At 41.8% G+C, this 26,789-nt stretch overlaps 1 protein-coding gene across 1 annotated transcript in view; it reads right to left on the reverse strand.

Moving 5' to 3' along the window:
* LOC129022326 (ankyrin repeat domain-containing protein 36C-like) overlaps positions 1 to 26,789 on the reverse strand; it is a 120,889-nt gene that overhangs the window by 15,034 nt on the left and 79,066 nt on the right. Inside the window, exons 54-56 of the mRNA XM_054468443.2 lie at positions 26,579 to 26,672; positions 26,051 to 26,080; positions 5,720 to 5,891 (exon numbers count right to left, since the gene is read on the reverse strand). The gene's annotated coding sequence lies outside the window, so the exon portion shown is untranslated. The remainder of the gene's footprint in view (positions 1 to 5,719; positions 5,892 to 26,050; positions 26,081 to 26,578; positions 26,673 to 26,789) is intronic.

A 26,789-nucleotide genomic window follows, 5' to 3' on the forward strand; every position in this document is an offset into this window, starting at 1 on the left:
TTGTACAGTAGCTGTGTTGTGCTGGAAGAACCCTTCTGCCCCTGGTAGGTATGGATTCTACAAAGCCCTCAGGCTGGAATGGCTAAGTTGCACAAACAGCAAAGATGGCAGCTCACCTTTGGCCATCTCATCCCAAGAATTCAAATATCTTTGGGCCCGAGAACACCCAGGAGTGTTCTCGGAGGAGTGACTGTAGGTCCCAGTGGGGTGATCCCTCACCGGGCAGGACCTTGAGACCTCCACGCCAGGGATAATTCAAATCTCTGGCAGCCTGAGGACACTGGGGGAGAGGGCGGGGTGGTGGCTGGGGGCCCGAGTTGAAAGGACCTTCACTGGGCAGGAACTGGAGACCTCCAAGCCAGGGAGAATTCAAATCTCTGTCAGCATGAGTACACAGGTAGGGGTGGCCAGAGGGCCCAGTTAGGAGAACTCTCACTGGGTGGGACCTCAAGAACTCCATGCCAGGGAGAATTCAAATCCCTATCAGCCCCAGCACACTGGCAGGGGTGGCTGGAGGCCCCGATTGGGAGGTCCCTCACTGGGCCAGACCCCGAGATCTCCATGCCAGAGAGTATTCAAATCTCTGTCAGCCCCAGAACACTGGCGGGGTGGTTGCAAGCCCTAGTTGGGGGGTCCTCACTGGGTGGGACCCCGAGACCTCCATGCCAGGGAGGATTCAAATCTCTGTCAGCCCCAGAAAACTGGTGGGGGTGGCTGGATACCCCAGTTGGGAGGTCCTTCACTGGGCCAGATCCGGAGACATCCATGCCAGGGAGAATTCAAATCTCTGTCAGTCCCAGAACAAAGGTGGGGGTGGCCGGAGGCCCCGGTTGGTAGGTGCCTCACTGGGTGAGATCACAAGACCTCCATGCCAGGGAGAACTCAAATCTCTATCAGCCTGAGAACACCAGTGGGGGTGGCTGGACAACGCAGCTAAAAGGAGCCTCATTGGGTGGGACCTTGTGAATTACTTGCCAGGGAGAATTCAAATCTCTGTCAGCCTGAGAACACCAGTAGGGTTGGCTGGAGGGCTGGTTGGGAGGTCCCTCACTGGGCAGGACCTCAAGTCAAGACCTCCATGCCAGGGAGAATTCAAATCTCTGTCAGCCCCAGAACACTGGCAGGGGTGGCTGCAGGCCCCCGTTGGGAGGTCCCTCACTGGGTGGGACCCCAATACCTCCATGCCAAGGAGAATTAAAATCTCCATCAGCCTGAGAACACTGGTGGGGGTGGGGCGAGTTGCCTGGAGGCCTGAGTTGAAAGGACCCTCACTGGGCAGGAACTGGAGACCTCCATGCCAGGAATAATTCAAACCTCTGTTAGCATAAGAACACAGGTGGGGGTGGCCAGAGGTCCCAGTTAGGAGAACCCTAACTGGGTGGGACCTCAAGAACTCCATGCCTGGGAGAATTCAAATCTCTGTCAGCCCAAGAACACCGGCGAGGGTGGCTGGAGGCCCCGGTTGGGAGGTTCCTCACTGGGCAAGACCCCAAGACCTCCATGCCAGGGAGAACTCAAATATCTGTCAGCCTAAGAATACCGGTGGGATTGGCTGGAGACTCCAGCTAAAAGGACCCTCATTGGGTGGGACCTTGAGAACTACGTGCCAGGGAGAATTCAGATTTCTGTCAGCCCGAGAACACCTGTGGGGGTGGCTGGAGGCCACAGTTGAGAGGTCCCTCATTGGGCAGGACTTCAAGACCTCCATGCCAGGGAGAATTCAAATCTCTGTCAGCCCCAAAACCCTGGCAGGGGTGGCTGGAGGCCGAGGTCCTTCACTGAGCCAGACGCTGAGACCTCCATACCAGGGAGAATACAAATCTCTGTCAGCCCGACAACACCGGTGGGGGTGGATGGAGGCCCGATTGGGAGGTCCCTCACTTGGCAGCACATCAAGACCTCCATGCCAGGGAGAATTCAAATCTCTGTCAGCCCCAGAACACTGACAGAGTTAGCTGGAGGCCTCAGTTGGGAGGTCCTTCACTGGGTCAGACCCGGAGACCTCCATGCCAGGGAGAATTCAAATCTCTGTCAGCCCCAGAACACTGGCAGGGGTGGCTGGAAGCCCTGGTTGGGAGGCCCCTCACTGGGCAGGACCTAAAGACCTCCATGCCAGAGAGAATTCAAATCTCTGTCAGCCCCAGAACACTGGCGGGGGTGGTTGCAGGCCCAAGTTGGGAGGTCCCTCACCGGACGGGACCTGGAGACCTCCATGCCAGGGAGAATTCAAATCTTTGTCAGCCACAGAACACTGGCAGGGGTGGCTTGAGGCCCTGGTTGGGAGGTCCCTCACTGAGCAGGACCTCAAGACCTCCACGCCAGGGAGAATTCAAATCTCTGTCAGCCCCAGAACACTGGTGGGGGTGGCTGGAGGCCCCGGTTGGGAGGTCCCTCACTGGGCGGGACCCCGAGACCGCCATGCCAAGGAGAACTCAAACCCCTGTCAACCCCAGAACACCAGTGGGGTTGGCTGGAGACCCCAGCTAAAAGGACCTTCATGAGGCAGGACCTCAAGAACTATGTGCCAGGGAGAATTCAAATCTCTGTCAGCCTGAGAACACTAGGGGCAGGTGGCTGGAGACCTGAATTGAAAAGACCCACACTGGGCAGGAACTGGAGACCTCCATGTCAGGAAGAATTCAAATCTCTCAGCATGAGAACACAGGTGGAGGTGGCCGGAGGCCACAGTTAGGAGAACCCTTACTGGGCGGGACTTCAAGAACCAAGAACTGCATACCTGGGAGAATTCAAATCTCTGTCAGCCCCAGAACACTGGCGGGGGTGGCTGGAAGCCCTGGTTGGGAGGTCCCTCACTGGGCAGGACCTAAAGATCTCTATGCCAGAGAGAATTCAAATCTCTGTCAGCCCCAGAACACTGGCAGGGGTGGTTGCAGGCCCAATTTGGGAGGTCCCTCACTGGACGGGACCCGGAGACCTCCATGCCAGGGAGAATTCAAATCTCTGTCAGCCACAGAACACTGGCGGGGGTGGCTTGAGGCCCTGGTTGGGAGGTCCCTCACTGAGCAGGACCTCAAGACCTCCATGCCAGGGAGAATTCAAATCTCTGTCAGCCCCAGAACACTGGCAGGGGTGGCTGGAGGCCCCTGTTGGGAGGTCCCTCAATGAGCAGGACCTCGAGACCTCCACGTCAAGGAGAATTCAAATCTCTGTCAGCCCCAGAACACTGTCAGGGGTGGCTGGAGGCCCTGGTTGGGAGGTCCCTCACTGGGCAGGACCTCGAGACGTCCATGCCTGGGAGAATTCAAATCTCTTTCAGCCCCAGAACACTGGCGGGGGTGGCTGGAGGTCCCGGTTGGGAAGTCCGTCACTGGGCAGGACCTCGAGACCTCCATGCCTGGGAGAATTCAAATCTCTGTCAGCCCCAGAACACCGGCGGGGGTGGTTGCAGGCCCCGGTTGGGAGGCCCCTCACTGGGCAGGATCCTGAGACCTCCATGCCAAGGAGAATTCAAATCTCTGTCATCCTGAGAACACCGGTGGGGGTGGCTGGAGACCCCAGCTAAAAGGCCCCTCATTGGGCAGGACCTTGAGAACTACATGCCAGGGAGAATTCAGATCTCTGTCAGCCCGAGAACACCACTCGGGGTGGCTGGAGGCCATGGTTGGGAGGTCCCTCACTGGGTCAGACTTTGAGACCTTCATGCCAAGGAGAATTCAAATCTCTATCAGCCCCAGAACACTGGCAGGGGTGGCTGGAGGCCTCGGTTGGGAGGTCCATCTCTTGGCAGGACCTGAAGACCTCCATGCCAGGGAGAATCCAAATCTGTCATCCTGAGAACACTGGAGGGGTTGGCATAGCAAGGTGCTCTACCAAAATGTGGCCACACTGGGTCTTTAAGAAGGTCTATGATCCGTTCCTCCTCATTGGGCGGGACCTCCCAACCAGGGCCTCCAGCCACCCCCACCAGTGTTCTCGGGCTGGCAGAGATTTGAATTCTCCCTGGCATGGAGGTCTCGAGGTCCTGCCCAGTGAGGGACCTCCCAACCGGGGCCTCCAGCTACCCCCGCCAGTGTTCTGAGGCTGACAGAGATTTGAATTCCCCCTTGTATGGAGGTCTCGAGGTCCTGCTCAGTGAGAGACCTCCCTACTGAGGCTTCCAGCCACCCTCGCCAGTGTTCTGGGGCTGACAGATATTTGAATTATCTTTGGGATGCAGTTCTTGGGGTCCCTTCCAGTAAGGGACCTCCCAACTGGGGCCTCCAGCCACCCCCGCCAGTGTTCTGGGGCTGACAGAGATTTGAATTCTCCCAGGCATGGAGGTCTCCAAGTTCTGCCCAGTGAGGGACTTCCCAACTGGGACCTCCAGCCACCCCGCCAGTGTTCTGGGGCTGACAGAAATTTGAATTCTCTCTGGCACGGAGGTCTCAGAGTCTGGCCCGGTGAGGGACCTCCTAGCCAGGGACTCCAGCCACCCCCACCAGTGTTCTGGGGCTGACAGATATTTGAGTTCTCCCTGGCATGGAGGCCTGGAGGTCCAGCCCAATGAGGGTCCTTTCAGCTGGGGCCTCCAGCCACCCACACCGGTGTTCTCAGGCTGACAGAGATTTGAATTCCTGGAATGAGTTCCCATGCGCAGAAGCAAGGAGCCATCTTTGCTGTTCGTGCAACTTAGTCGTTACAGCCCGCGGGCTTTGGAGAATCCATACCTACCAGGGGCAGAAGGGATCTATCAGCACAGCACTGCTACTCTACCAAATCTTAGAAGGCAGATTCTTTTACCAGGTTCCTGATCCATTCCTCCTTACTGGGCAGGACCTTGACAACTCCTTCCCGGGGAGAATGTAAATCTCTGTCAGCTTGAGAACACCAGTGGGGTGGTGGAGGCCCTAGGTGGCAGGTCCCACCCAGTGAGGAGGAAAGAATCAGGGATCTGCTTAAAGAATCTGCCTGGCCACTATTTGGTAGAGCAGTTGTGATGTGCTGGGGGATCCCTTCCACCCCCAGTCGTTTTAGACTCTCCAAAGCTGGCCCCACCCTCTCCCCCAGGCCCCAGTTGGAAGGACTCCCACTGGGCGGGAACTCCAGAACTCCCTCCCAGGGAGAATTCAAATTTCTGTCAGCCTCAGACACCAGCAGGGTAGCTGGAGGCCCTGGTTGGGAGGAACAGATTGGGAATCCCCTTAAAGAATCTGTCTGGGGCCGGTCGCGGTGGCTCATGCCTGTAATCCCAATACTTCAGGAGGCCCAGCAGGGCAGATTACTTGAGGTCAGGAGTTCCAGACCATCCTGGCCAACATGGTGAAACCCCATCTCTACTAAAAATAAGAAAATTCTCTGTGAGTGGTGATGGGCACCTGCAGTCCCAGCTACTTGGGAGGCTGAGGCAGGAGAATTGCTTGAACCCAGGATGTGAAGGGTGCAGTAAGCCGAGATCATGCCACTGCACTCCAGCCTGGGTGACAGAGCAAGACTCCTTCTCAAAAAAACAAAAACAAAAACAAACAAACAAACAAAAAAGAATCTTGGCACATGTTGGTAGAGCAGCTGTGCTATGCTAGAGATCCCTTCTATCCCATCAGTTTGCACTGTCCAAAGCCCACAGGCTGGAATGGCTGTGTTGCCCAAACAGCAAAGACGGCAGCCAGTTCCTCCCCTGGGAAACTCATCCCAGGGAGCTCCAGCATCCTTGGCACAAGCTGGCAAGTATTGGCTGAAATGACAGGTGCCCTGGAGAAATTTGAAAGGGTTATCCACATACGGTTGCTGATTATTTTCACAATTTTCCTGAGATGTCATTATCATTCTCTGACTCTCCTGTCTATCATCAGACATTTGGCTCTCAGAGGTGACTTTCTGGCTGAAGAATGTGGATTCATCACTGTCTTGTGCTCAATGTAGAGGGGACTCTGTAATTCCAGAAATGTCCATATCTGATGAAAGAAAGCAAATAATGAAACAAAAAGAGATATGTACCATATTCATAAGTAGATTCAATGCTATTAAGATGTCAGTTCTTTCCAATGTATAGATTCAATGCAATTCCAATTTAAATGAAAATGTTTATATGGAGAGGCAAAAGACCTTGAATAGCTAACACCATATTGAAGGAGAAGAACAAACTTGGAGGACAGACACTACTCAATTTCAAGACCTACTGTAAAGCTACAGTAATGGAGACAGTGTGGTATTAGTGAAAGAACAAACGGATAAAATGAGATAGAGAGTTCACAACTAGAAACACATTAATACATTCGATTAATTTTTGACAAAAAAGTAAAGGCATTATCATGATGAAACAGTTTGTTCAGGAAGGGCTGCTGGAATACCTGGATATCCACATGCAAAAAAATAAAATAAAATAAATCACAGACCTTACACCCCCATCAAAATTAACTCAAAATGGATCAGCAATATAAATATACATAAAACTATAAAATTTATAGAAGATAATATAGAAGAAAATACAGATTATCTTGCGTTTAATGATGACCTTTAGAAAAAACACCAAAGTTGAAGTCAATAGAAGAAAGTATTGATAAGCTGGACTTGATGAAAATGTAACATTTTTACACCATTAAAGATACTGAAAGAAAAGAGAAACCACAGATGGAAAAAAAATTTGTCAAAACATATCTGATTAAGAACTATTATTAAAAACATATTAGTATTCTTAAAGCTGAGCAGTAAAAGACATGAGCTAAAGACCTTAACAAGTACCTCACCAAGTAAATTATAGAAATGGAAAATAAGCATATGTAATGAGGCTACACATAATATTTCCTCAGAGAAATGCAACCCTGAGATGCCACTGCACACGTATTAGAATAACCAAAATCTAGAACCACTGACAACATCAAATGCTGGCAAGGATGTGGAGCAAGAGGAAACTTCATTGCCTGTGGGAATGCAAAATGTTGCAGCCACTTCTTGAAAGTTGTATTCTATGTACCTCAACAGCATGGCCTTCACTGTTCATATTCCTATTATCATTTTGGTCGACCACTTAACCAAGGTCTAATAAGTTCCACAAGTTTCCTCATCTTCCTGTCTTCTTTGCCTATTACCCAGTTCCAAAGCAAATTCTGCATTATCACGTATTTTTATAGCAAAACCCCACTCCTTGGTACTAATTTCTGTGTTAGCAACACAGAATAACACAGAAAAGAGCAACACGGAAAAACACAAATTTTTCTGTTGCTGTAAAAAAATACCTGCTACTAGGTAATTTATAAGGAACAGAGGTTCGTTTGGCTCACAGTTTTGCAGGCTGTAGAAGAAGCATGGCAGTGGCATCTGCACAGCTTCTGGTCAGGGACCCAGAAGGCTTTTACTTGTGGCTAAAGGTGAAGAGACAACAGATATGTCATACATGGCTAGAGAGGTAGGAAGAGAGGGGAGAGGTGCCACACTGTTTTGAACAACCATCTTTCATGTAACGCAGTGAGAACTCACTCATTAGTGAAAAGAGGGCAAAAAGCTATTCAGGAGAGATCAACCACCATGACCCAAACGCCTCCCACCAGGTCCCACCTCCAACATTGGGGATCAAATCTCAATACAATATTTGGAGGGTACAAATTTGCAAACAATATCACTCTCTTTTTGTCTTTAACTTTGGAAAATTTGATTATAGTGTATCTTGTTGTGAGTCCCTGGATTCACCATATTTTGTTTCCTTTGGGCTTTCTGGATCAGGCTGTTTTCTTCCCCATACTTGATAAATTATCTGTCATTACTCCTTTAAACATTTTTCTGCCCCTTTCTTCCTCACTTCTCCTGCAGGCATGCCAATAATGTATGAGTGGTCCTGCTCGATGGTGTCCCATAACTCTCTAAAGTTGTCTTCACTCCATTTGCATTATCTTTTTTTCTGATCCTCAGATTAGATAATTTCCAGTGACCAGTCTTAAAGTTCCCTGATAGATTCTATTAATGCACACCTCTATTAAATTTTTTCAGTTCAGTTACAGTACACTTTAGATCTATGATTTGTTTGACATTATTGTGTAACGTTTTTCCTTTTCTTCAAGTTCTCAGCTTGTTCTTGCAAAGCTATCTTGACCTCAGTGATTATTGTTATGACCATTATTTGGAAATCTCTGTCAGATAAATTACATATCTGCACTTCACTCAGGTGCTGCAGATTTATCTTGTTTTCTTACTTCGAATATATTTCCCTGTTTCTTCATTTTTCCTTGACTCTCTCTGTTGGCTCCTGTGCATTTGCTAAGACTGGCCTCATGTAGGAAAAGGATCTCACCAAACTTTCCAGCCAGAGATCTTCAGGTACCTCTCAAATCCTTGTGTGCTATAGTGTTGACTGTTTTTGGTGGCTCCCTGGAACTTAGGATGTGCCACACCTTGTCAGTAACCAGAAATTGGTCAAGGTAGGAGCCAGACAATCCAGATGTAGCTAAAAAGTTAGAAGGCTGGATGAGTGTTTCAGTTCTTTCTAGCTACATAATGAAGATAAGTATGGACATTTATCTCCCACTCTCTCTCCATTAAGCTTGGTAGAGGATCTGTGACAAACACACGTATGCAACACTCTGGATGCAGCCTCTGATCCTGAGGAGATAGCTTCTGAATGTGCGCCCACTGTATGCTTACTTCTTTGTTTTCTATGATCTAAATACATTCAAAAATACAAAATCCTGTCGACTCACAGAGCAAAGTGTAACCTCTATAGTCCTTGGGCATTAACTATAGAGGTTGTGGAATTTGATGCATACTCAAGCTCCTTCTGGGAAGAATGGGTAGGCTTGGATTTATTACTGGGTTGAGCCCGACATAAGACTGGTAGTGTCAAACTATGGTTCCATCTGCCAGATGAATTATATTTTGTAAGCCACATTAGCCCCCATGATGCCAGTATTTAAATACAAAGCTAGAAATGATTAACAGAGTGAGCAAAGCATGTTGAAAGCTCAGATAGGCTGAAAGCTAGGCAACTTACATTAAACGGCAAACTAAGCTGTGAATGCAAAAAAAAAAAAGTTCTTAAAGGAAATTAAACAGACTACTCCAGTGAATGCACAAATGATAAGTACAATGGTACTATGGCTGATGTGAAGAAAGTTTTAGTGGTCTGGATAGAAAATCAAAGGAGCCACAACATTTCATTAAGCCAAAGCTGAATCCAGAGCTAAGCCCTAACATTCTTTAATTCTATAAAGTCTGAGGCAGGTGAGGAGGCTGCAGAAGACAAGTTTAAAGTTAGCAGAGGTTGGTTCATGAGGTTTAAGAAAAGAATCTTCATAACATAAAAGTGCAAGGTGAAGCAGCCAGTGCTGATAGAAAAGCCACAGCAAGTTATCCAGAAGATCTAGCTAAGATCATTGATGAGGGCAGTTATGCTAAATAACAGATTTTCAATGTAGACAAAACAGCATTATAGTGGAAGAAGAGGATACCTAAAACTTTCACAGCTATAGAGGATAGCTGTGAAATGCCTGACTTCTAATCTTCAGAGGACAGGCTGACTCTCTATGTACTGGCTAATGCAGCTGGTTACAATAAAATATTAAAGGCAGTACTCATTTACCATTCTGCTACATTTTTAAGTTCTTCTAAACCTATGCTACCTATACTCTATAAATGAAACAACAAAGCTTGGATGAAAACACATCTGTTTACAGTATGGTTTACCAAATATCTTTTATTATTATTATTATTATACTTCAAGTTGTAGGGTACATGTGCACAATGTGCAGGTTTGTTACATATGCATACATGTGCCATGTTGGAGTGCTGCACCCATTAAGTCATCATTTAGCATCAGGCATATCTCCCAATGCTATCCCTCCCACTTCCCCCACCCCACAACAGTCCCCAGAGTGTGATGTTCCCCTTCCTGTGTCCATATGTTCTCATTGTTCAATTCCCACCTATGAGTGAGAACATGTGGTGTTTGGTTTTTTGTCCTTGCAATAGTTTGCTGAGAATGATGGTTTCCAGTTTCATTCATGTCCCTACAAAGGACATGAACTCATCATTTTTTATGGCTGCATAGTGTTCCATGGTGTATATGTGCCACATTTTCTTAATCCAGTCTATCGTTGGACATTTGGGTTGGTTCCAAGTCTTTGCTATTATGAATAGTGCCACAATAAACATTCGTGTGCATGTGTCTTTATAGCACCATGATTTATAATCTTTTGGGTATATACCCAGTAATGGGATGGCTGGGTCAAATGGTATTTCTAGTTCTAGATCCCTGAGGAATTTCCACACTGAATTCCACAATAGTTGAACTAGTTTACAGTCCCACCAACAGTGTAAAAGTGTTCCTATTTCTCCACATCCTCTCCAGCACCTGTTGTTTCCTGACTTTTTAATGATTGCCATTCTAACTGGTGTGAGATGGTATCTCATTGTGGTTTTGATTTACATTTCTCTGATGGCCAGTGACGATGAGCATTTTTTCATGTGTTTTTTGGCTGCAAAAATGTCTTCTTTTGAGAGGTGTCTGTTCATATCCTTTGCCCACTTTTTGATGGGGTTGTTTTTTTCTTGTAATGTGTTTGAGTTCATTGTAGATTCTGGATATTAGCCCTTTCTCAGATGAGTAGATTGCAAAAATATTCTCCCATTTTGTAGGTTGTCTGTTTACTCTGATGGTAGTTTCTTTTACTGTGCAGAAGCTCTTTAGTTTAATTAGATCCCATTTGTCAATTTTGGCTTTTGTTGCCATTGCTTTTGGTGTTTTAGACATGAAGTCCTTGCCCATGCCTATGTCCTGAATGGTATTGCCTAAGTTTTCTTCTAGGGTTTTTATGGTTTTAGGTCTAACATGTAAGTCTTTAATCCATCTTGAATTAATTTTTGTATAAGGTGTAAGGAAGGGATCCAGTTTCAGCTTTCTACGTATGGTTAGCCAGTTTTCCCAGCACCATTTATTAAATAGGGATTCCTTTCCCTATTTCTTGTTTCTGTCAGGTTTGTCAAAGATCAGATGGTTGTAGATATGCAGCATTATTTCTGAGGGCTCTGTTCTGTTCCATTGATCTATATCTCTGTTTTGGTACCAGTACCATGCTGTTTTGGTTACTGTAGCCTTGTAGTACAGTTTGAAGTCAGGTAGCATGATGCCTCCAGCTTTGTTCTTTTGGCTTAGGATTGACTTGGTGATGAGGGCTCTTTTTTGGTTCCATATGAACTTTAAAGTAGTTTTTTCCAATTCTGTGAAGAAAGTCATTGGTAGCTTGATGGGGATGGCATTGAATCGATAAATTACCTTGGGCAGTATGGCCATTTTCATGATATTGATTCTTCCTACCCATGAGCATGGAATGTTCTTCCATTTGTTCGTATCCTCTTTTATTTCATTGAGCAGTGGTTTGTAGTTCTCCTTGAAGAGGTCCTTCACATGCCTTGTAAGTTGGATTCCTAGGTATTTTATTCTCTTTGAAGCAATTGTGAATGGGAGTTCACTCATGATTTGGCTATTTGTCTGTTATTGGTGTATAAGAATGCTTGTGATTTTTGTACATTGATTTTGTATCCTGAGACTTTGCTGAAGTTGCTTATCAGCTTAAGGAGATTTTGAGCTGAGACAATGGGGTTTTCTAGATATACCATCATGTCATCTGCAAACAGGGACAATTTGACTTCCTCTTTTCCTGCTTGAATATCCTTCATTTCCTTCTCCTGCCTAATTGCCCTGGCCAGAACTTCCAACACTACATTGAATAGGAGTGGTGAGAGAGGGCATCCTTGTCTTGTGCCAGTTTTCAAAGGGAATGCTTCTAGTTTTTGCCCATTCAGTATGATATTGGCTGTGGGTTTGTCATAGATAGCTCTTATTATTTTGAGATACATCCAATCAATACCTAATTCCTTGAGAGTTTTTAGCATGAAGCATTGTTGAATTTTGTCAAAGGCCTTCTCTGCATCTATTGAGATAATCATGTGGTTTTTGTCTTTGGTTCTGTTTATATGCTGGATTACATTTATTGATTTGCATATGTTGAACCAGCCTTGCATTCCAGGGATGAAGTCCACTTGATCATGGTAAATAAGCTTTTTGATGTGCTGCTGGATTCGGTTTGCCAGTATTTTATTGAGGATTTTTGCATCAATGTTCATCAAGGATATTGGTCTAAAATTCTCTTTTTTGGTTGCGTCTCTGCGAGGCCTTGGTATCAGGATGATGCTGGCCTCATAAAATGAGTTAGGGAGGATTCCCTCTTTTTCTATTGATTGGAATAGTTTCAGAAGGAATGGTACAAGCTCTTCCTTGTACCTCTGGTGGAATTTGGCTGTGAATCCATCTGTTCCTGGACTCTTTTTGGTTGGTAAGCTATTAATTATTGCCACAATTTCAGAGCCTGTTATGGGTCTATTCAGAGATTCAGCTTCTTCCTGGTTTAGTCTTGGGAGGGTGTATGTGCCAAGGAATTTATCCATTTCTTCTAGATTTTCTAGTTTATTTGCATACAGGTGTTGTAGTATTCTCTGATGGTAGTTTGTGTTTCTGTGGGATAGGTGGTGATATCCCCTTTATCATTTCTTATTGCATCTATTTGATTCTTCTCTCTTTTCTTCTTTATTAGTCTTGCTAGCAATTTATCAATTTTGTTGATCCTTTCAAAAAACCAGCTCCTGGATTCATTAATTTTTGAAGGGTTTTTTGTGTCTCTATTTCCTTCAGTTCTGCTCTGATTTTAGTTATTTCTTGCCTTCTGCTAGCTTTTGAATGTGTTTCCTCTTGCTTTTGTAGTTCTTTTGTGATGTTAGGGTGTCAATTTTGGATCTTTCCTGCTTTCTCTTGTGGGCATTTAGTGCTATAAATTTCCCTCTACACACTGTTTTGAATGTGTCCCAGAGATTCTGGTATGTTTTATCTTTGTTCTCGTTGGTTTCAAAGAACATCTTTATTTTTGCCTTCATTACGTTATGTACAAAGTAGTCATTCAGGAGCAGGTTGTTCAGTTTCCATGTAGTTGAGTGGTTTTGAGTTTCTTAATCCTGAGGTCTAGTTTGATTGCACTGTGGTCTGAGAGACAGTTTGTTATAATTTCTGTTCTTTTACATTTGCTGAGAAATGCTTTTTTTCTGACTATGTGGTCAATTTTAGAATAGGTGTGGTGTGGTGTGGTGCTGAAAAAAATGTATATTCTGTTGATTTGGGGTGGAGAGTTCTGTAGATGTCTATTAGGTCCGCTTGGTGCAGAGCTGAGTTCAATTCCTGGGTGTCCTTGTTAACTTTCTGTCTCATTGATCTACCTATCATTGACAGTGGGGTGTTAAAGTCTCCCATTATTATTGTGTGGGAGTCTAAGTCTCTTTGTATGTCACTAAGGACTTGCTTTATGAATCTGGGTGCTCCTGTATTGGATGCATATATATTTAGGATAGTTAGCTCTTCTTGTTGAATTGATACGTTTACCATTATGTAATGGCCTTCTTTGTCTCTTTTGATCTTTGTTGGTTTAAAGTCTGTTTTATCAGAGACTAGGATTGCAACCCCTGCCCTTTTTTGTTTTCCACTTTCTTGGTAGATCTTCCTCCATCCCTTTATTTTGAGCCTATGTGTGTCTCTGCACGTGAGATGGGTTTCCTGAGTAAAGCACACTGATGGGTCTTGACTCTTTATCCAATTTGCCAGTCTGTGTCATTTAATTGGAGCATTTAGCCCATTTACATTTAAAGTTAATATTTTTATGTGTGAATTTGGTCCTGTCATTATGATGTTAGCTGGTTGTTTTGCTCATTAGTTGATGCAGTTTCTTCTTAGCCTTGATGATCTTTACAATTTGGCATGTTTTTGCTGTGGCTGGTACTGGTTGTTCCTTTCCATGTTTAGTGCTTCCTTCAGGAGCTCTTTTAGGGCAGGCCTGGTGGTGACAAAATATCTCAGCATTTGCTTGTCTGTAAAGTGTTTTATTTCTCCTTCACTTGTGAAGCTTAGTTTGGCTGGATATGAAATGCTGGGTTGAAAATTCTTTTCTTTAAGAATGTTGAATATTGGCCCCCACTCTCTTCTTGCTTGTAGAGTTTCTGCCAAGAGATCCGCTGTTAGTCTGATGGGCTTCCCTTTGTGGGTAACCTGACCTTTCTCTCTGGCTGCCCTTAACATTTTTTCCTTCATTTCAACTTTGGTGAATCTGACAATTATGTGTCTTGTAGTTGCTCTTCTCGAGGAGTATCTTTGTGGTGTTCTCTGTATTTCCTGAATCTGAATGTTGGCCTGCCTTGCTAGATTGGGGAAGTTCTCCTGGATAATATCCTGCAGAGTGTTTTCCAACTTGGTTCCTTTCTTCCCATCACTTTCACGTACACCAATCAGATGTAGATTTGGTGTTTTCACATAGTCCCATATTTCTGGGAGGATTTGTTCCTTTCTTTTTATCCTTTTTTCTCTAAACTTCCCTTCTTGCATTTCATTCATTTCGTCTTCCATCACTGAAACCCTTTCTTCCAGTTGAATGCATCAGCTCCTGAGGCTTCTGCATTCTTCTCGTAGTTCTTGAGCCTTGGTTTTCAGCTCCATCAGCTCCTTTAAGGACTTCTCTGCATTGGTTATTCTAGTCATACATTCATCTATTTTTTTTTCAAAGTTTTTAACTTCTTTGCCATTGGTTTGAATTTCCTCTTGTAGCTTGGAGTAGTTTGATTGTCTGAAGCCTTCTCCAACTCCTCAAAATCATTCTCTGTCCAGCTTTGTTCCGTTGCTGGTGAGGAGCTGCGTTCCTTTGGAGGAGGAGAGGTGCTCTGCTTTTTAGAGTTTCCAGTTTTTCTGCTCTGTTTTTTCCCCATCTTTGTGGTTTTATCTACTTTTGGTCTTTGATGATGGTGATGTACAGATGGGTTTTTGGCGTGGATGTCATTTCTGTTTGTTAGTTTTCCTTCTAACAGACAGGACCCTCAGCTGCAGGTCTGTTGGAGTTTGCTAGAGGTCCACTCCAGACCCTGTTTGCCTGGGTAACAGCAGCAGTGGCTGCAGAACAGTGGTGGCTGTAGAACAGTGGATATTGGTGAACCGCAAATGCTGCTGCCTGATCGTTCCTCTGGATGTTTTGTCTCAGAGGAGTACCCAGCCGTGTGAGGTGTCAGTCTGCCCCTACTGGGGGGTGCCTCCCAGTTAGGCTGCTTGGGGGTCAGGGACCCACTTGAGGAGGCAGTCTGCTCATTCTCAGATCTCCAGCTGCATGCTGGGAGAACCACTACTCTCTTCAAAGCTGTCAGAGAGGGACATTTAAGTCTGCAGAGGTTACTGGTTTTTGTTTGTCTGCGCCCTGCCCCCAGGGGTGGAGCCTACAGAGGCAGTCAGGCCTCCTTGAGCTGTGGTGGCCTCCACCCAGTTTGAGCTTCCTGGCTGCTTTGTTTACCTAATCAAGCCTGGGCAATGGCAGGTGCCCCTCCCCCAGGCTTGCTGCCATCTTGCAGTTTGATCTGACTGCTGTGCTAGGAATCAGTGAGACTCCGTGGGTGTAGGACCCTCTGAGCCAGGTGCGGGATATAATCTCCTGGTGTGCCATTTTTTAAGCCCATTGGAAAAGTGCAGTATTAGGGTGGGAGTGACCCAATTTTCCAGGTGCCATCTGTCACCCCTTTCTTTAACTAGGAAAGGGAACTCCCTGACCCTTGCACTTCCCAAGTGAGGCAATGCCTCACCCTGCTTTGGCTCATGCATGGTGCGCTGTACCCACTGTCCTGCACCCACTGTCTGGCACTCCCTAGTGAGATGAACCCGGTACCTCAGATGGAAATGCAGAAATCACCCATCTTCTGTGTCGCTCACACTGGGACCGGAGCTGTAGACCGGAGCTGTTCCTATTCAGCCATCTTGGCTTGGTCTCCTTACCAAATATCTTAAGCACACTGTTGAGACCTATTGTCCAGAGAACATGTGTGTGTGTTTGTGTGTGTGTGTATATGTGTGTATGTGTGTGTATACATATATCTATTAAAATATTTCTGCTCGTTGACAATGCACTCCTAACCCAAGAGCTCTGATGGAGTTGTACAAATAGATTAATGTTGTTTTCATGCCTGCTAACACAACATTCATTCTGAAGCCCATGGATCAAGGACATTTTATTATTTAAGAATACATTTTGTAAGCCTATAGCTGCCACAGACAATGATTCTTCTGTGTATCTGCACAAGGCAACTTAAAAATCATCTGGATTTTTTTAGAAAGCAATCACTATTCTAGATGAAATTAAAGATATTTGTGATTCCTTGGAGGAGGTCAAAATATGAAGTTTGGAAGAAGTTAATTTCAGCCCTCATAGACAGCTTGGAGGGTTTCAAGACTTCAGTGGAGGAAGTAACTGTGAGTGTGGTGGAACTAGCGAGAGAACTAAAAGTAAAATTGGAGCCTGAGCCTGTGACTGAATTTCTGCAGTTTCATGATCAAACTTGAATGTACTAAAAGTTGTTTCTTATAGCTCGTCCATCTGAGATGGAATCTATTCCTTGTGAAGATACTGTAAACACTGTTGAAATGACACACACACAAAAAACCTATCTTATTATACAAACTGATTTGATAAAGCAGTGGCAGCATTAGATAGAATGGACTTTCATTTTGAAAGGTGTTCAACTGTGAGGTAAAATGCTATCCAACAGCATGGCACACTACAGATAAATCTTTCATCAAAGGAATCAATTGATGCAACAAACTCTTATTTAAAGAAATTGCCACAGCCACCTCAGTCTGTGGCAACCACCACCTTAATCATTCAGCAGCCATCAACACAGAGGAAAGACTCTTTCTCAGCAAAAATTAAAATTCACTGAAGGCTCAGATGATCATTTGCATTTTTAGCAATAAAGTAGTTTTTAAAGTATGAATTGTAGACATAAGGCTATTGCACACTTTATAGACTATGGTATAGTATAAAAAACTTTTATATGCAGTGTAAAACTAAAAGTTCAAGTTCTTGTTATATTGTGGTTGCCTGGAACCACACCTGCAATATCTCTGAAGTATGCCTGTACAAGAAAATATGGATAACATACTAAAATAAATTTGGGAAACAATTCATTAACAGAATGATAGTTCTGAAGTAGGAATAGATATGATAACAGAAAACAAATAGAAATTCTATATATAGAGAATACAACAAACTAAAAATTTAATACAATGCTTCAGCAGCTGATTTTATTAGCAGAAAAAAAGAATCAGTGAGCTTAAAGAAAAAAACATTTGAAATGATTCCATCAGGGGAAAAACAAAAACAACAAAAAAGAATAACAAATGCATATGGCAATTATGGGACTCAATCAAACAACCCAACTTTCATATAATATCAGTTTCTGAAGGAGAAGAAAAAGAAAAAGGCCTAGAAAGCATATTCAATGAAATAATGACTAAAAATTTCTCAAACATGAAGAATGATGACAACATCGAGGTATGAAAATTGCAGAGGTCATGAATCCATTTCAATCCAAGAGGAGTTTATCAACACACATCACAATCAAGTTATTAAAAATGAGAAACAAAGAATACTGAAAACAGAAAAAAAACTAGAAATACATCACATTCAAGGGAGCTTCAATATGGCTTTCAGTGGATTTCTCTGCAGAAAACCCTACAGTCCACAAGAGAGATGGATGATGTATTCAAAATGCTAAAGCAAACAAACAAAAATGCCAATCAACAATACTGTGCCCGGCCAGGTGAAGTGGCTCATACCTGTAATCCCAGCACTTTGGGAGGCTGAAGCAGGTGGATCAAGAGGTCAGTAGTTCAAGACCAGCCTGGCCAACATGATGAAACCCCATCTCTACTAAAAATACAAAAATTAGCTGGGCATGGTGGCATGGGCCTGTAATCCCAACTACTCGGGAGGCTGAGTCAGGAGAATTGCTTGAACCTGGCAGGCGGAGATTGCAGTGAGCAAGCTTCAACCTGGGAGGTGAGATCGCACCACTGCACTCCAACCTGGGTGACAGAGCAAGACTCCATCTTGAAAAAAAAATGCTGTGCCTAGCAAAGCTGTCCTGTAGAAATGAGGGAAAGGGAGATATAAAAACCTTGCTATACAAAAAAAAAAAAAAACCTAAAAAAGTTTATAATCAATATCCCTGACTGATCAGAATTACTAAAGGAAGAGCCTTACATTGAAATAAAAGCCTAAATAGTAAGAAAAAAACATATAAAAGTAAAAAGCTTCAATGCTATCAGTAATACACAGTCATGCTCAAAATGCTCTAATATTCTAAGGGTGGTTTGTAAAGCAATTTTATCCCTACTAGTAGGGTTAGCAGACAAAGCTATTGAAAATAACTGTAGCTACAATAAATTGTTAAGATATATAAATATGAAATAAAAGTGTAAATTTTGACATAAAATTGTACAATTGTATGGCAGAGAGAATGAAAATGTAGACTTTTGGATGCAATTAAAGAGAAGTTGTTATCAGAAGTTGTTCGAATAGCTTGTTGTAAGAATATGATATTTTATGTAAGTTTCATGATAACCACAAAACAAAACCTATAGTAACTGCACAAAATAAAAAAGTTTATTTTACAATTTATCCAAAATTTTAAAGCACACCACCACAGAAAGCCATCAAGCTATAAGAGTTCAGCAAGAGAGAAAAAGGAAACAAAGAACTTATAAAACAATCAGAAAAAAAATTACAAAGTGGCAGGAGCAAGTCCTTCCCTATAAATAATTACCCTGATAGTAAGTGCATTACATTGTCAAATAAAAGGACATAGAGCATCTCAATGGACAGAATAAAAAACAAGATTCAATCATGTGCTGCCTACAAGAGACTCACTTTACTAGTCAAGACATATATAGGCTGAAAGTGAAAAGATGAAAAAAGACATTCCATGCAAATGGAAACTAAAATAGAGCAGGGGGAGCTATACTTATTATTAAAAGAAATAAACTAAGTCAAAACCTATAAAAGAGATAGGGTTCACTGCATAATGATACAGGAGTTAATTCATCATGAAGACATAATACTTGTAAATATATATGCACTCAAGGTCAGAAGACCTAAATTCATGAAGCAATTATTAAATAATCTGATGAGAAAAATATACTGCAATACTATAATAGTAGGAGACCTCAATACCCCAATTTCAACAATGGAAAGATCATTTAGAAAGATAATAAATTAAGAAACATTAGATTTGAATTACACTTTGGAGCAACTGGATCTAACAGATATATCCAGAACATCCTATCCAACAGCAGAAGTGTACATGTTCTTCTGAAACATGGGTGGAACATTCTCCAGTATGTATCATATGTTAGGCCACAAAACAGATCTTAAGAAATATTAGAGAATTGAATTATAGAAAAAAAATTTTTGCATCCCAAGGGCATAAAGCTAGAAATCAGTAACAGAAGAAATCTTGAAAAATACATAAAATGGCAAAATTTAACATATTCATAAATGGCCCATGAGTTACAGAAAAAATAAAAAACATATTTTAAGACACACAAAAATGAAAACACAACATACCAAAACTTATAGAATGTAGTTAAATCAATCATTATACCTCAATGAACTAGATGAGAAACAAAGCCAAGAATTAGCAGAAAGAAGAAAATAGCAAAGATTAACGTGGAAATAAATAAAATAGATATGAGAAAACCAATGGAAAGAATTAATACTGAACTTTTTTTTAAGGCAATAAACAAAATCAACCAATCCATATCTAGACTAACTAGAAAAAAGACTATTCCAACAAATAAGATCAGAAATGAAATAGGAGAAATTACAACTTTTAACTCTAAAATACAAAGGATTACAATTGTTCATATAATGAACATTTGTATGCCAACAACTTGGATAACATAGAAGAAATAAAAACATTTCCGCAAATATACAAATTACTAAGACTGAATCAAGAAGAAACAGAAAATCTGAATGGACTAATAAATAATAAGGAAATTGAAGCAGAATTTTTTTTTTTTTTGGAAGTGGAGTTTCGCTTTTGTTGCCCAGGGTAGAGTGCAATGGCACAATCTCAGCTAACTGCAGCCTCCACCTCCCAGGTTCAAGCTATTCTCCTACCTCAGCCTCCCAAGTAGCTGGGATTACAGGCACCCACTACCATGCCAAGTTGATTTTTTGTATTTTTAGTAGAGACAGGGTTTCATTATGTTGGCCAGGCTGGTCTCAAACTCCAGACCTCAGGCAGTCCACCCGCCTCAGCCTCCCAAAGTGCTAGGATTACAGGCATGAGCCACCAAACCCAGCCTGAAGCAGAAATTAAAAGCCTCCCATGAAAGAAAAGCATAGGACCAGAAGGCTTCACTGCTAAATTCTGACAAACCTTTAAAGAACTAATAGTAATTACTCTCAAACACTTTCAAAAAAGTGAAATAGAGGAAATATTTCCAAACTCATTTTATTAGGCTACCATCATTCTGATACCAAAGACAGACAAGGACACTACAAGAGACAAAAATACTAGGCCAATGTCAGTAATGAACCCTGATACAAAAATCTTCAACAAAATATTAGAAACCAAATTTAAGAATATATGAATGGAATCATTCACCATGATCAAGTGGGATTTATCTTTTGGATGCAAGGTGGTTTCATCATATGCATATGAATACATGTGATAAAATGCATGAACAAAGTCAAAGACAAAAATCATATGATTCTCTCAATACACGCAGAAAAAGCACATGACAAAATTTAAAACCCTTTCATGATGAAAGCTCTCAACAAATTCAGTGTAGAGAAAATGTACCTTGACACAAAAAAGAACCATGTATGACAAGCTCTTAGCTAACATTATTCTCAACAATGAAAAGTTGAAATCTTTTCCTCCACGTTCAGGGACAAGACAATGATGACCACTCTCACCACTTCTTTTCTTCGTAACAGTGGAATTCCTAGGCAGAACAATCAGACAAGAAAAGAAAATAAAAGCATCCTACTCAGAAAAAAAATAAGTGATATTATCTCTAATTGCAGACAACATGATTCTGTATACAGAAAACTCTAAGTATTCCACCAAAAACTGTTAGAACTGATGCATGAATTCAATAAGGTTTCAGGATATAAAATAAACTAACAAAGATCAGAAGCATTTCTGTATACAAATAACAAACTACCTGAAGAAATTAAAAAAAAAAAATCCCAAGTACAATAGCAATACAAATTAAATACTTAGGTGTAAATTTAAGCAAAAAATTAAAAGTCCTGTATATGAAAAACTATAAAACACCAATGAATAAAAATTTAAAAACACAAGTAAATGAAAAAAAAATTCATGCTTGTGGATGGGATGAATTAATATTTTGAAAATGAACAAAATACCAAAAGCAACATATTTGATGCAATCACTATGAAAATTCCAATGCCATTCTTTTACAGAAATGGAAAAAAAATCTTGACATTTGTATTGAACAGACCTAAAATAGACAAAATAATCTTGAACAAAAAGAACAAAGCTAGAGACAGCATGCTACCTAATTTTATTACATATTGTAAAACAATTGTAATCCAAATAGCATGGTAGTGGCATATAAACGGACAAATTGGCTAAACAAAATGGAAAACCCAGAAATAAACCCACACACAGTCAACTTATTTTTGACAAAGGTGCCAAGGACACACAATAGTTAAAGGATAGTCTGTTATACAAATGGTGTTGAGAAAACTGAATATCCACAGGAAAAATAAAGTTAGTCCCTTAACTTGCACCACATACTAATATCAACTCCAAATGAAGATTTAAATAGAAGGCCTGAACTGTAAAATTACTGGAAGAAAACATAGAGTTAAAGCTCCACAACACTGGTCTCAGCAATACTGTTTTTGATGTAACCCTGATAGCAGTCAACAAAAGCAGAAATAGACAAATTTGTTATGGCTTAGTTTTGAATTTCTGGTCATTTACTCAGTCTGGTCATTACTTTCCCACACTTCATGGTTACAAGTACCAGTCAAGAGGTGGATCCACCTTTCTACTGCAGTATCTGAAAATCACTGTCTGTTCTATCCTCTGCCTGACCCTGGCATTCTTGGGATCTACATTTTGATGGAAATGTAATGCTCTGAAACCCTAGGCATATAGGAACCAGAAACATGTATGCAGACTCTACTTACAGACAGCAACATAGTTGGAAATATAGTAATCAAATATTTTATATCTGTTTCTTAGAGATCTGGATTCCACTAAAACGGATTCATGGGTGTCAGGCATTAGGGGTGTGGACTGATAACAAACCTCTCCCTTTTCAGTGCCAAACCAAGTTAGAAATAAAAACAAGAGGTCAGATCAATATCCAAATACATTATTCCTTGTAAAACTGATTTAGAAACTATGGCTTAATGTTGACCAAAAAAGACTTCTAATATTTCCCCCAGCCTTGACTTTAGAACCTGAACAAAAAAAAGTTCATCTGAAGAACAGTCAGTTACCCACCCAGTGTAGGCAGGGTCCGCATCTGCCTTCCACTCCTCCTGTTCAGAATCCAGAGGAGAAAGAGAGACTAGATGTACTCATTGATCACTGAGTAAGTTTGCCTTACTAACAGGCAAACGTGGACCAACGGATTTGATGGGACCAATGGATAAGATTTCCCATCCACCAAATAAATCACTTCTTCTCCTGGCTCTGGGAATGAGCCAGATAAAGGTGAAGAGTTGGCAGTGTTTCTCCTCAATATTTGTGAGAAGGCCGAAGGTGTTGTCAATGGGTAGATAGAAATGGAATGAGGTGGGAAAGTTTTACTCATTACCAACTTCTTTTCATTCATGTAGTATATGCTGAAGGTAGCCGCTAGAAGAACTGACTTCTGGAAAGATCATTCCTCTCACAATTGCTTGATCTTGAGTATTTTATTTTTGTGTTAAAGAACTGATATTGGTTTGTGTACACTGAAATAATGGGAGGAAGCTCTGTATGGAAGGAAAAGAAAGTTTCCTTTCTTTTCTAGAGCCTTCTGTTCAGGTTATCTGAGTCTCCTTATTCGTGGGATGAGTGTCCACAACAAACTCCACAATCCTGTGTCTGGTCATTGAAGGTATATATCAGAGTGACACTTGGAAACGTGGTATAAAGAGGAAATATGCATTTGTCAAATGAAAAATTAAAATGTAAAAAAAAAAGTTTAATAGGGAAAAACAGAATGAGAAGGGCAGGGACTTGATTAGAGTTTTGTCAACTGGGACAAACATTGCAGTTTTAGCCAAATACTTGCCATCTTTTTAGTGGAAGACTTTGACATGTAAGTTCTAGATTATACTTTCATTTATAAATAACTGTGTAGCTTAATGAGATGGCCCCTGTTAGTATCTTAGGCCATCTATTGAAGGTTTACTAAATTCTTCAAGGCATGTGAGTCAGTGCTCCTCAGCAAAGCAGTGACAAACCTGCTTTTCCCTGGTTTCCCCAACTGTGTAAAACCTTATTAAAGAATTCCTGAACAATATAAATTTCCCTCAGCAAGATGGAACTTCCCAAGCTCTTGTCTCAGGAGAGAATGTGGATTATAGAAAGATTGTGGGTGTGAGCAGAGTGGGAAGTTATTTAGGTAATAAGATATTCGATATTCAGGCTCAGCACAGTGGCTCACGCCTGTAATCCCAGCAATTTGGGTGGCCGAGGCGGGCAGATCACAAGGTCAGGAGATGGAGACCATCCTGGCTAACATGGAGAAAACCCATCTCTACTAAAAATACAAAAAAAAACTAGCCGGGCACCTGTAGTCGCAGCTACACGGGAGGCTGAGGCAGGAGAACCGCATGAACCCAGAAGGCAGAGCTTGCAGTGAGCCAAGATTGTGCCACTGCACTCCAGCTTGGGCGACAGAGCCAGACTCCGTCTCAAAAAAAAATAATAAAAAAATAAAAAGTTAAAGAGGCCAAGAAACATTATTTAAAACACGATATAAATTTTCATCAGACATAAAAGATACAAAAATATTTTCATTTAATAAACATCTTTGCATGTCACATATTTAATGGGAAACAAAATATCATGTTAATAGCCTAGTAATACAATTTTATTATCTTTTAGATTTTTTTTGTCAGCACGTATTCTTTCTGTTTTGTTTTGCGTTTGAGATGTAGTCACTCTGTTGCTCAGGCTGGAGTGCAGTGGCATGATCTTGGCTCACTGAAACCTCTGCCTCCCGGGTTCAAGTGATTCTCCCACCTCGGCCTCCTGAGTAACTGAGACTATAGGCATGCACCAACACACCCAGCTAATTTTTGTATTTTTAGTAGAGACAGGATTTCCCCATATTGGCCAGGCTGGTCTTGAACTCCTGACCTCAAGTGATCCACCCGCACTGGCCTCCCAAAGTGCTGAAAATACAGGCATAAGCCACTGCAGCCAGCCAGCACAAATTCTTATTATGCTTTTAAAACTAGTTATTGATTTAGATTTTACTCATTAGTAGATTCTAGTGCAGAAGCCATAGAGCAACAGTCCCCAGCCTTTTTGGCACCAGGCACCAGTTTTGTGAAAGATAATTTTTCCACAGATGGGGGTTTGGGGGATGGTTTCAGGATGATGATTCAAGCATATTACATCTATTGTGCACTTTATTTCTATTATTACTACATTGTAATACATAATGAAATAATTATACAACTCATCATAAGGTAGAATCAATGGGAGTCCTGAGCTTGTTTTTCTGTAACTAGCTGGTCCCATCGTGAAGAGAGAGGAGACAATGACATATCATCAGGCATTAGAGTCTCATAAGGAGCATGTGACCTAGATCCCTTGAACGTGCAGTTCACAATAGGATTTTCACTCCTATGAGAATCTAATGCCTTTGCTGATCTGACAGGAGGCAGGGCTCAGGTGATAATGTGAGCAACGGGGAGTGTCTGGAAATACAGATGAAGCTTCACTGGCTTGCCTGACACTCACCTCCTGCTGTGCAGCCTGGTTCCTAACAGGTCATGGACCTGACTGTGGCCTGGGGGTTGGGGACCCCTGCTATAGAGGATTCAGATTTAAATTCAGAAGTTAGAATGAAAAAGAATTATATTCTTTATCTAAATGATTTCACAGTTAACTAAGAGAAAGTCAGTATAAGTTGAAAAGTTTATCAGTGTTAATAAGAATGAAAAATATGTACAATATGCAATTACTATTAAATATAATTTGCCCATAGTTGCACACTGAATTCATTATCACGGCAGTTAAGTATCAGAGCTTCTGGTTTCTCACTCTTCATTCATGTATTCAGCAACCATGTGCTAAGGTACTAGGACAAGCACTGGAATAACAAGATAAAGATGATACGGTCCACCCTTCAACAACTGTATGCTATAATCTGAAAAAACAAACAGGCAATTCCCATACAGAGTCATACATACAATGACAGGCATAAGACACCACTTATTGGAAGACATAGAAGGGATACTAGCCCAGATTTGTGTGAATATTGTAGGCTTTTTAGTAGAGGCAAGTCATAGGTTGATATCTGAAGGGGAAGGAAAACACATGTAGGATAGACGGAAGAAGTAAATGCAAAGAGCTGGAGGTGAGGACGATCACTGTGGAGCTCCATGTAGTCTAGTTCGGCTGGATGCTAGAACAAAGGAGCAGAGTATGGTAAGTGGTGAAAGATAAGGCTGATAACCTGACAAGAACCACACTGATGTGAGAGTTTTGATTCCATGCTAAGGAATTTTCAACTTTTCCCAGAGGCAAAAGTAAACCAATGACAAAGTCAATGACTAGAGATTTAAAATGTCACTGGTCAAGTGACTGCTTGTGATCTGTAATTACTTAACTAATTATTATCACATGAGTGTGGGGTCTGTTAGCCTTAAGTCACTACCTTAACCTCGAGAAGTTGATGATGCCTTTGTTTTCTGAGAACGGTTTCAGTGTGCAGGCTGACAGTTCTATAGGGGTGGCAGAAGAAAGTGTAGGGCCAGAAAAAAAGGGATACACAGACTTCTTGAGATTTTTTTTAAAGCTATGGAACATGATGAAGTAACAAAGCATAAGTATACCCTTCACTATGAATGTTTATGTTTTCACATCTTTCACTAGATGTGTGTAAGAAAAAATATTTAATGTAGCATTTATTAACCAAGCAATTGAGAGAAATACCATTCACTACTTAAGAGTTTATTTCAGAAATCAATGATTTGAATTTAATTCATAAATTTTGGCAACATACCTTCATCTAGCTCTTGAACACCTGCCGCATCTGAAATAAATCAAATATTACTTATAATGTTTCAGTCAAACAAGAGACATTATCATGTAAGCCCACTGTAAGTCAAGGAACATCTGTACTGTAGATTGATCATCCCTAATCTAAATATCTGAAATCCAAAATGCTCTACAATCTGAAACTTTTTGAGCACGGACATGACACCACAACTGCAATGTTCCACACCTGACCTCATGTGACAGGCTCTGGTGAAAACAGTAAAAACTTTGTTACCTGCAAAAAATTACTGTAAAACATTGTAGAGAATTACCTTCAGGCTATGAGCATAAGGTATATATGAAACATAAATGAATTTCATGTTTAGACTCAGGTACCATCCCCAAGATATTTCATTAGGTATATACAAATATTCCAAAATCTGAAAAAAATCTACTTTTGGTCCCAAGCATTTTGGACAAGGGATATTTAACCCGTCCTACTGGAAAAATAAAATTCCTTTTCAGTATGACAGAAATTAAGAGATCAGCTTACCAAACTTGAATGCTGCAGAATTTTCTCAAGCCGCTCAATTTGGTCATCCTGTTTTTTAATCGTTTTTCTCATCATGGCATTTTCTACTTCAAGCCTAAAATGTGCATTTTAAAATAATTACTCTCACACATAATTGTTTTTAAATCATGTAAATTCTAAACAAACTTCTGAAGGTATAATTACACAAATTCTTAGCGATTGCAAAAGTAGA

The sequence above is a fragment of the Pongo pygmaeus genome, chromosome 22 (genome assembly GCF_028885625.2).
Source record: "Pongo pygmaeus isolate AG05252 chromosome 22, NHGRI_mPonPyg2-v2.0_pri, whole genome shotgun sequence".
Classification (NCBI taxonomy): Eukaryota; Metazoa; Chordata; class Mammalia; order Primates; family Hominidae; genus Pongo; species Pongo pygmaeus.